This window comes from Canis aureus, chromosome 38, assembly GCF_053574225.1.
Source record: "Canis aureus isolate CA01 chromosome 38, VMU_Caureus_v.1.0, whole genome shotgun sequence".
Lineage (NCBI taxonomy): Eukaryota > Metazoa > Chordata > Mammalia > Carnivora > Canidae > Canis > Canis aureus.
In genome coordinates, this window is record NC_135648.1 from 4616406 (window position 1) to 4627346 (window position 10941).

The following is a 10941-nucleotide window of genomic DNA, read 5'->3' on the forward strand; positions in this document are numbered from 1 at the left end:
TAATTGACATGTAACATTTTATAAGTTTTAGGAGTGTAACATGATTTGATATACATATATATAGTGAAGTGATTACCATAATAGGGTTAGTTAACACCTTCATCACTTCACATAATTTCTTTCTTTCTTTCTTTCTTTCTTTCTTTCTTTCTTTCTTTCTTTCTTTCTTTTTTTTTTTTTTTTGGAAGATGAGAAATTTAAGATCTACTCCCTTAGTAACTTTCAAGTATATAATACAGTGTTGTTAGCTATGGTCACCATGCCGTACATTGGATCCCCAGAATTTATTTTTCTTGTAACTGGAAGTGTGTACCCTTTGCCCTATATCTCCTGATTTCCCCCACTCCCCCAACCTCTGGTGAACACTATTCTGCTCTCTGTTTCTATGATTTTGGCCTTTTCAGACTCCACATATATGTGAGATTATACAGTATTTGTCTTCCTTTGTCTGACTTATTTCACTTAGCATAATGCCCTCAAGAAAGGGCAAATGGCAAGAGTTCCTTCTTTATCATGGCTAAATAATATTCCATCACACATACAGAGAGACTTACACACAACACATCTTTATCCATTTATCCAGACAGACACTTCATTTTTTCCATATCTTGGCTATTATAAATTGCAAAATGTTGCAATAAACGTGGGAGTGTAGATATTTCTTTGAGAACCTGATTTCATTTCCTTTGAATATATACTCAGAAGTAAGATTGCTGAATCTTATGGTAGTTCTATTTATACATTTTTGAGGAAACTCCAGCATAGCAAAAGAAAAAAAAATCCCAAAATGAAAAGGCAATCTGCAGAATGGGAGGAAATATTTGCACACCATCTATATGATTAGGAGTTAACATCCAAAATGTAGGAAAAACTTCTATAACTCAGTAGCATAAGAAAAAAAATCTGATTAAAAAAATGGGCAGAGGATCTAATAGATATCTTTCCAAAATAGACATACAAATGGCCAACAGGTACACAAAAACATGTTCACCACCACTGGTCATCCGAGAAATGCAAATCAAAACCACAATGAGATATCACCTCACACTGGTTAAAATGGCTATCATCAAAAAGACAAGAGATAACAGGTGCTAGCAGGGTTGTGGAGAATAAGGAACTCCTGGAGCAATGTTTTACTTCCTAGAAAGATGGGTGAGTTTAGATGTGCAATGCACACTCTAGCCTTTATTCTTTTCACTTGTCTTAAACCCACCAGTCACTTCACACCTCTATACCTGCTCAGCCACTAGTAATCCTTTGTCAGTGACCATGGCTTTCCAAACAGCTATAATGGTCTATCATTCTCTAAATTACCTGGTTAGCGAGAAAAGATCTTGGGGCTAGCTTCTAAGAATAAGCTACTTGGAAGTTGGTCTCACAAGAAAAATGTCCTCATTAGGAAACGGGGAAAATCCACTCTGCACATGCAAAAATGTAGTCATATATTCTCCTGCTAGTGGCAATTTCCAAGACAGGAAGGGAAGGACGATGCTCCCAGTGAAGTGGAAGCCAGGAACTAATTGGAAGCTAGGAGCTCCTCATTGGATGGGGAACCAAATGGAATTATCCCAGCTGGAATTCGGCCAAGATTGAAGGCTGCCACCTGTACAAGTTAGGGTCACTAGACCAAGAAACCAGTTGCAATTTCCTCTGATAAATGAACCTCCCAAAAGCTCAGTAATCTGGAGTCCATGCTGGGCGGATTGGATGGAATACTTTCCTATGAGCAGTATCACTTGGCAAATATCCTCTTGAGAGAAGTTTCATCTTCATGAGTCAGGTCTGCTGACTTGGAGGCAGTGGGTGACTTTAATTTTCATTAGCTTTCTGTCACTGCCCCCAAAATTTGGTGCTGCTCCAAATTCTTGGGGGTCAGAGGGCTTGTGGATCTTTCATATTTCCTTTCTTATGTTTGTGTAGCTTTCAGATGCATAATCTCATTCAACACTCCCAGCAAGCTAATGAGGTGGGCAGGAAGCAGCTTTCATCTCCAGTGTAAAAGGGAGTAAATTGGGACTCAGATAGTTTCAGAGCAAAACCTCAATCCAGGTTTCCAAACTCCCTGCCTATGATGTTTCCATTGTACTTTGGCACAGGTGAGTGGTGGTGTTCCAAGGTTCGTGGCAACAGGACAAGCTGTATATACTTGAAGCCAAGGCAACTGGGATAATCTGGGTAAACAAACACAGTTCAGTTGGTTACTGGGATTAGTAAGCACTGCCCTAATATTATGGCCTCTAGGTGACTGGTATCATGACCTCCTTCCTTTCTTTCCTTTGCCCTATGCGAGTGAACTGTGCTATTAATTACCCAACCATTAGTGCCAGAAACCTGGACATCATCATCCACTTTCCTTCTGGCCCTGCATCTTGGGGGTCCCTGAGTTCTGGGACATCACCTCCCTCTTACATTTTAATGCTTCTGCTTGCTCTCCCCTCCAGACCCGTTTTTCTCCCAAAGGCCATTGGGATAGCAACTCAACTGGCCTATGTGGCTCTCAGCTTATACCTCTTCTGAAAATGTTTCTTTCATTCATGACATCTTTCTTGATCCTTTCTACCTCTCCTCAGTAGAGTGGACCCCTACTTAATTCCCTCACAGATTTCCGCACACCCAGACAACATCTATAATATGTTAGTACGTGTGTTATTTGTGTATATCTATCTCTTCGTAAGACTATAAACAACTTGAGGATCGGGGCCCTAACTTATTCCTCATTGTATCCTCATCGGCTGGCTCTTGACCTGATGACAATAGGCGCTCAGACAACATTTGATAAATAAACAAGCCAATATTTAAGACCCCTCCCCCCACTATATTTCAGGCACTTTGGGAGATGCAAAGGATAAAGTCACTGCCCGTGTGGAGTTTATAGTCAACTGCTGACATTTAAGCTGATAACCATGATAAAGTTTGATAAGTGCTTTACCAGTAGTATGACATGCATTCTGGGGGAACACGGGTCAGGGGCTGGAGACTTTCTTGCTTCCAACTGTTTGTCCAGATGGAGGAAACCTGAAGGACCTTCTTGGCCATCCTGTGGCTGCCTTTTCTCTCCCCACTCTCCTGCTTTATCAAGCATGATCTGAGACATATCTCTAACAAGTTAAGCAGAAGCATTTCTCTGGAACGCTGGCATCTACTTTGCTGAAACCCATTAATTCTAAGCTTTAACACCCTTGGTCAGAAATAGCTCAGAACCTTATGGGGAAATAAGAAAAGCAGACTGTCTGGCCACAGTCACGGGACAGATATTAATATCTCCCTTCATGGATAGCCCTCTGTCTCTACATCCTTTCTCCCACAGCTTGCACCCCACCCCCACCACCAAAATAAATGTTTTCCAAGAATCTACGACAAGAGATTTGAAAGTAAATCAAAACCTGAACAGAGGGTCAACGAAAAAGGATAAAGCTGCCACTTATATGTGTCTAAGGCAGTAAAAGGGGCAGCTTGTTATATTATTTACAGTCTCCATAAAGACGAGGCCCTCCTTGCTCACAAAAAGCCCTGAGCTTATTAATTGCCAGCCAGGCCTGTCCCTCTCTTGGATTTTGTACCTCAGAAGGGGAAGGCAGGGACAGGGTTAACTCTCTCTTTCCTTTCACTTTCTCCCTCGCTTTTCTTTCTTTCTTTTTTTTTTTTCCAAGAGAGCTTTTGGGGCATGAGGAAAGGTTTGTTAAACCTCCAGATTTCTCTGCATTATGTCCAGGTGGCATGACGTGTGAACAGACGAAAGATTAAAATCACCGAGGAAATCGCTCTGTCTGAGCCCAGATCACGACGCCTTCCAGTGACCCAGCGACCCAAATGCTATCTGTCAACTTGTCCTTCCAGCGACTTTTCACCCCATGCTCTGTGACTGCTACTCCAGGAAAAAAAAAAAAAAAAGAAAGAAAGAAAGAAAGAAATTAGGATTTGGAAGGGAGAGGGAGGGAGAGAGAGAGGAAGCTGGGATAAAATACTGCCTTATTACTAAGGACTCTGCAATGTAGGTCAACTGTGGGGCGCGGGAGCCTTTTAACAAACCAAATATTTTTTCCAGACCCTCATTCGCACTCTTTTCTGACTTTCTACTGAAACTTGCAGCTCACTCAGGAAATGTCACACCAAGTCTCAAAACCTGGTCCTTCAACAAAAACTAGGTTCTAGGGAGTCCACCAAGGTTGGAGATTTTCCTAATTTTCAAAAAATTTTCCACAAAACCTGTTTTGCCTTGTCTTAGATTCTGGATGAGTTAGATGTTGTCAACAAGCACCTTTTGGACCCCAGACATTGCCAGAGTTAGATGCTGATTTTGGGGTGGGAGGTGGGATTGAGTGGGATGGAAGAAGGAGTGGAAACAGGGATGTAGATAGTTCCACAGGGCTGGCCACTCAGATTAAGAGCCTGCTCACTAGGAGCCTCTGGGTTGGCTGCAGAGCCAGATATCCCAAACAACACAAACACCAGGCCGTCCATTCTTTAAAGGCACTGGATGAAACCATATGAAGTTATAGTTGTCTTTTTAAGATCAAAAGCAGTCAAATACTGGCAGTTCCCTATGGTCCAAACTTAAGTCCAGATCTAAATAGCACTTTTTCTAAAAAGTTAGAAAAATACCAAATATCATCTTCTTTCAAAGAAATAGCTTTGTGCCCTATGTAGCCAGTGTTTCAAACATGTGCTTTGTCTACCAACGGTGTACAGCACTGGGGGGGGGGGGGGCTGATTCTACATTAAAATGTAACAGAAAATCAAAACCATTCAGCACATCTTTTTTCATAGACCACCAATTTTTTTCTGAAAGACTTTGACAAGGGCATTTAAAAACTAGAGCATTTTAAGTAGGGATTGTATGAAAACTCGGGGCTTTCAGATGCTGAGGAGTTTGCATAGAAGTAATTGTATGTTCTTTTATTTGATGCCATTTTCTGTCCTGAGATGTCATACAAGACCTCACAGTATATCTACTTGTCATGTCTCCTTAGGCTCCTCTTGACTGTGACATTTTCTCAGACTTTTCCTGTTTTTGATGACCTTGACAGTTTTGAGAAGGACTATTGGTCCAGCACTCTGTAGACTCTACATACCATTTTGTATATTTTACATTTACATAATGTAAGAGACATTTCTTTAAGTCTTCGCTTGCTTTTTTCAGAAGTGTTATTTTCAATGACGGCGTGCTATAACTCTGATAACTGTGACATTTAGATGTTTTCCTCAAGAAAATAAAATAGGTTTCTGGCTGTGTTTCTTTGATGCTGACCGGAGATTAACATGGAAGGGACGGCATTCACCAGTGAAAAATATGCACTTAATCATTTTATTCTGGTGCTGATAATTTTGACAGTGTTTGACTTCTGTCTCAGTTTATTGTGTAAATATAGGCATACATGGACACCGAACAAAGCACCATACTTGGTAAACACACATGCATGCATGCACACACATACATGCAACACAACTGACTCTTCTACACCTTGCTGGAGCATCTTTTGCTTGCTTCTCATTGTGTGTTGCAGCTCGGGTTCTGCACTTGCTCTTTATGTGACCTTGGACGAATAACCTTCCCTTTCTGTGTCTCAGTTTTCTCATCTGTACCATGAGGACCAGAGTAGCTACCTGACAATGTTATGGCAAGGATTAAATGTGACAATAAATGTAAGATTCTTAAAACATGCATTCAGTAAATGCTGCTAATTATGACGACTACCACTACCAGATGAAGTCTAATCTTACTCTGGCACAAAAATCTCAACCATGGGGTCCTACTATCTCTCTTAAGGCCTTGGATTTTCTTGGTCATGACTTTGCTTCTGCATTTCCTCTGTCTGATATGTCTATTTTCTACTGCTCTCCTTTCTAAACGCATCAACCAGTCTTTGATGCACAGATTGAAATACAGTTTTTCTGTAACTTTTTCTAGAAAAACCTAATGACTCTTTCTGCTTAGCTTTTTCTACAAGGTAAGGATTACCATCGAGATGTTATGGATGAAAAACTGATGCTTGAGGTGTATAACAGATTTTTCCCATAGCCATCTAGCTTAAAATAGCTAATAAAGGTGAGATTCAAATGTAGGCATTTCTGATACTCTGTGCTTTCCCTCTCCATCACCCACCTTCTACTCTGGGATCATCTACAAAGAGCTATCCTGGAAAGGACAGCTTTAATAGCTTTGGAAACTGGTTTCAATTCTGTCACCAGGCCAGGAGTTCCAATTTATTTGGGCAGAGTGGGGCCAAGGTCGAACAGGGAAAATTCTGTTTCCTTGTCTATAAAATGAAAATGAGAGCCATTTTCCTGAGGTCTTCCTGTTCTAATATTCTGTGATATTTTCTCATACCTGGATATAGCAATGGAGATTACCTTGGTCTGCTTGGCTTTGGGTTGACCACTTTTTTCTTTGTCATTTCTTGGTTTTGTTCTCTTATTCTCAATCTTAAATAGGAGCTTAATAGAAATATCACCTCCAGGGAGTTGAAGAGACATTTCCAGAGCCAGGTCCTGTCAATAGCATATCCAATTCCATTAGAACCACTTCCATATCCTGTTGCTCTGATATTTATAAATGTCCTGTTCTCATAATAGATACAGGCTTATAGATCATTGCAAGACCACTTCATACCTTGTTGGCTCAAAGAACCAATGCATTCACCTTCTTTGTTCCTCCAAATGAATTCACACACCAGCCCTTCTGATCAGAAAATCCGTATCTTGTTAACCTCATTCCTATACTCTCAGTCAAGCTCTCTCTCAGGACCCATGATTACATTAATTACAACCTCTGTAAAAAGAAGCTCCTGCCTGAAGGTCTCTGTGCAAAATCAGGGTTACTTTTTTAAAAAGGAAAAGCTGCTTCCAATTGGATCACAGAGCAAAGGAGTGGCTAAGTACCCTTTCCACAGCTGGTCTGCCCAGGCATCAGTGGGGTCCACAGGAATTACAGACACAGATGCCATTCTGCATGGAGAAGAAGCTACAAATCCAACGTTTTCTGAAATATCTTCCCAGACCATTCTGACCACAAATAACTTCCTCATTCTCTAGGCACTTGGAACACGTCTATTTGGCCACTTTTCTTGCCCCTTTTCACCTTATATTATAGTGGGTGGGATTTGAATAAGGGAATCTTTAAATCAAGTCACCTCTCTGTCCCTTTGTAATTATGTGATTTTCAACCATTTTCTCAGCCTCCCTGAATCTGAATCTTAGTTTTTTTTTTTCTCATGTTGAAAATGAAGATGGTAAAAATTCAAGGTCCTTGGGCTCTTTTGTGAACATAATGTTAAAGTAGTGCTTATCGTCTCAAATATTTTAAGTTCATCGACTAGATGTCATGTATTGTTGTTCCTTTGTGTCCAAGTGCAATACTTTCTTCAAAGAAAAATTTAGCTAATTATAGCTATTACTCAAAAGGATCTCTGATGTTCTCATTTTTAATCTGGGCCGGCTGGTGCATTGAACACCATTGGACCATTCTCAGCCTTGTCTATAGCCTGGGACAAATCTAGTAAAATACAAGAGAACTAACAATTTAACAATTTATTTCCCCTCTATATCTTTCTCATCACTTTCTCCTCCTGTTTGCTGCTTTCTCTTCCCGATCCATCATTTCTTCCTGCTTTCCTCAGGGAAGCCCACTGACATGTTACCTGTCCACAATCTCCTCTACCTTCCTATCAAATCAGAAAGTTCTTACATACCAAAGCAGAAGGCATGTTAGGAAGCCAAAGGTGGCAAAATACTTCACATAAAAGGGTTAATGGACAGTAGTTAGAAAAAAAAAATGTGTTAACTCTAAATGCAAGAAAACAAATTACTGAAGTCTTTCCACCAAAGGGTAATCAGCGATCTTTACTTTCACATAGATTAGCTCATTTAATTCTCATAAAAATCTATGAGAAGCTTCCAGGTCCATAGGATAATGGCAACAGCCTAAATTGGAATCCCTCCATGCAGCTTCAAAAACAAAAACGCAGATGAACAAGTGAGCAAGTAAAATCGCCCATATCCTGCCTTGCAACATAGCATAAAGACAATGAACTTTACAAACTTTAATTTACAACTAATTGGGAAAATCAGTGGGGATAGCAGAGCAGAAAGGAATAAGAGGCTGGGAAAATCAAGGAATATCATTTAAGGTTGCCAGGCAGAGTAGTCTAAGCAGGGAAAAAGAGACTCTGGCCATGATATAAAGGTAGGAGTATGAGGTAACAACTTGGTCATGAATACAAGCCTTCCTAAACAACAAAAGAAACACAGACTAAAACCCAATTTAAAAGAGAGACAGAGAGGGAAAGAGAGAAGAAATCACATAGTACAAGTCACTTAAGAGTGAAACTATATAATGAACACAGTAAAATAATTGAAGAGCTGAAATAAAACATATAAATCATATTAATAAATGTAAATAAGCTTAATTTGTATATTAAAAACATATTTTCAAGCGGGCTCACAAAACAAAACAAACCCTGTGCAGTACACAAATGATACGACTAAACCGAGGTAGTGCAGAAAGCCTACAAATAAAGAGTGAGTGAAGTGTAGGGCTTTGCAAAGAAAGTGAGAGCAGAGCTTTGATTTTGCTATCTGTCAAAGCAGAGTTCAGGACAAAACGAAGCAAGACGAAGAAGAAAACGTTATAAAGGCAAAGGCCACAACTCACAGTAAAGATGAGATAGAAACTTTTTGCACATCAGCCACCTTTCTATAACAGAAACCCAAGGAAATGCAAAGAGACAGAGCAAACATTAAGAGACTTCGGCATGCCATGCTCAGACTGAAAAAGGTAAAGTGGATAAAAAATAAGTGAGTATAAAGGGGACACAAGCAGTACAATAAATCAGGTGGATCTATATGCACCCTGATAACAGAGAATAAGTCTTATTTCTGATTTCACACTGGATATTTGTGAAATTCACCAATTTACCACATATTGAGTCACAATAGAAAATTCAATAAATCACACAAAGTAGTCATAATACAAAAAATTCTCTGATTATTATGCAAAGAACCCAGATCCAAATGAAGAAATACAATTAATATCATGTTGTAAAAAATAATCATTAAAATATTATGTGTCAGAATCTATGTATCTTTACACAATTAAAGCAGTGACCAGGAAAATTGTATAGCCTTAGATAGATATGTCAATAAATGTGAACAATGAAAATGTGAATTAAACATGTCATCCCAACATTTGAAAAAACAAAATAATTCAGTTAACAAAGAGAGCAAAAGAGAGGAAATAAGAATAAAATCAGAAATTAATCAAGTAGAGGGGTGCCTGGGTAACTCAGATGGTTAAGCATCTACCTGCATCTCAGGTCAAGATCCCAAGGTCCTGGATCAAGCCCCGTCTCTGGTTCCCTGCTCAGTGGAGAGCCTATTTCTCCCTCTCCCTCTTCCTCTCCCCCCAACCAGCTCGTGCTCATGCTCTCTTGCTCTCTCTCTTTCTCTCTCAAGTAATTAAATGAAATATTTAAAAAGGAAATTAATGAAGTATAAAAGAGGAAAATAGCCATATCAATAGATATTTGATTATAAAAATAAAATAAGCAATCACTGGCTGATCTAATTAAGAAAGGTAACATTGTTTATGGGAAAGGGGTAGCAGAGAAAAAAAACCCACAAATACACAAGATAAAAAATTGGAAAGAAAGAAAAAACATTGAGACAGATGAGAGTTATATAATGCAGAAGTGGATAATTTTTTTGGGAAAACATACTTTGCTAAATTGATTCCGGTGAAGCAAACAGACCAATTTTTATAGAAGCCATAGAGAAAGTTACCAAAGAGTTACTTCCCACTTTCCACATCTCAGAAAAACAGTAGGTCAAGAGGATTTCACAGGGGAATTCTACGGAAATGTCAAAGTCCAGGCTGTCCTATTTGTACAAAAGCATAGAAAAAGAAGGAAATCGTCCAAATTCTTCTGACAAAAAGAGTATATCATTAATAACAAAACTTGATTTAAAAAAATATTTTCCTCAAACTCACAGACAAATCTTGCTTATAAATATTGACACAGCGGTCCAAAATAAATATTAACACTGCCCAACAGCACATTAAGAAAACAATGTATAAGGACAAAATAGGCTTTCTACCAGAAATACAAGGTAGATTAATATTGGGAAGTTCATTAATATATTTCACCTTATTATTAGTTCTAGTGAGAAAAGTCATATGTTCTTTTTCACATTGAAAAAGCATTTGCAAAATTTAACTCATGTTTCCAATAAAAATACATAATAAAAATAATCAATGAATATTTTCTCAACATAAAAAAAGATATATACCTTACTTGAAAGCTGGCATCTATTTAATAGAAAAACATTGAACTCTCTTCTCTGAAGTCTACATCAGGATAGGATGGCCACTTCATTATCATTCACTATAGAACTAGAGCTTTTAGGTTATAAATCTGATGGAAGCATAAAATCAGAAGGATAAGGATTAGAAAGGATGAGTTAAAATACTTCTATTTGAAGATCATATAATATGGCTCTGTACGCTGAAAATTCATGGCAATTCATAGAAATGCAGCACAAATAATTTTAGAATTAGCAGAATTGTAGAATATTACATTAATACATACAAAGCAACAATCATTTTTTTTTAAAGTAAGCTCCATGCTCATCGTGGGGCTTGAACTCCCAACCCCAAGACCAAGAAGAGTCTCATATTCCACCAACAGAGCCAGCCATGCACCCCCCAAAACAGTTGTCTTGATACATAACATTAACAGAATGAAGAACAAAAATCACATAATCATCTTACCTGATGCAGAAAGAGCACTTGGCAACATTCACTATCCCTTCATGAAAAAATAGTCAACGAACTAGGAGTAGAAGGAAACCACCTCAACATAATAAAAGCCAAATGTGAAAGGCTTAAAGCTAACATTATACTTAATGATGAAAGGCTCAGATCCGAAATAAGACAAGGATGATCAC

At 38.7% G+C, this 10941-nt stretch overlaps 1 long non-coding RNA gene across 2 annotated transcripts; it reads right to left on the reverse strand.

Annotated features, from left to right (window-relative positions):
* Positions 1-566: 566 nt before the first annotated feature.
* Positions 567-9436, reverse strand: LOC144307001 (uncharacterized). 2 transcript variants are annotated; one of them, XR_013373961.1, is made up of 4 exons: positions 9301-9436; positions 6352-6489; positions 3751-3865; positions 567-2171 (listed from the first exon to the last, which is right to left on the reverse strand). It is a non-coding gene; the product is annotated as an uncharacterized LOC144307001 (long non-coding RNA). The 2 variants fall into 2 exon arrangements; XR_013373960.1 differs by lacking the exon at positions 3751-3865.
* Between the last annotated feature and the right edge of the window lie 1505 nt (positions 9437-10941).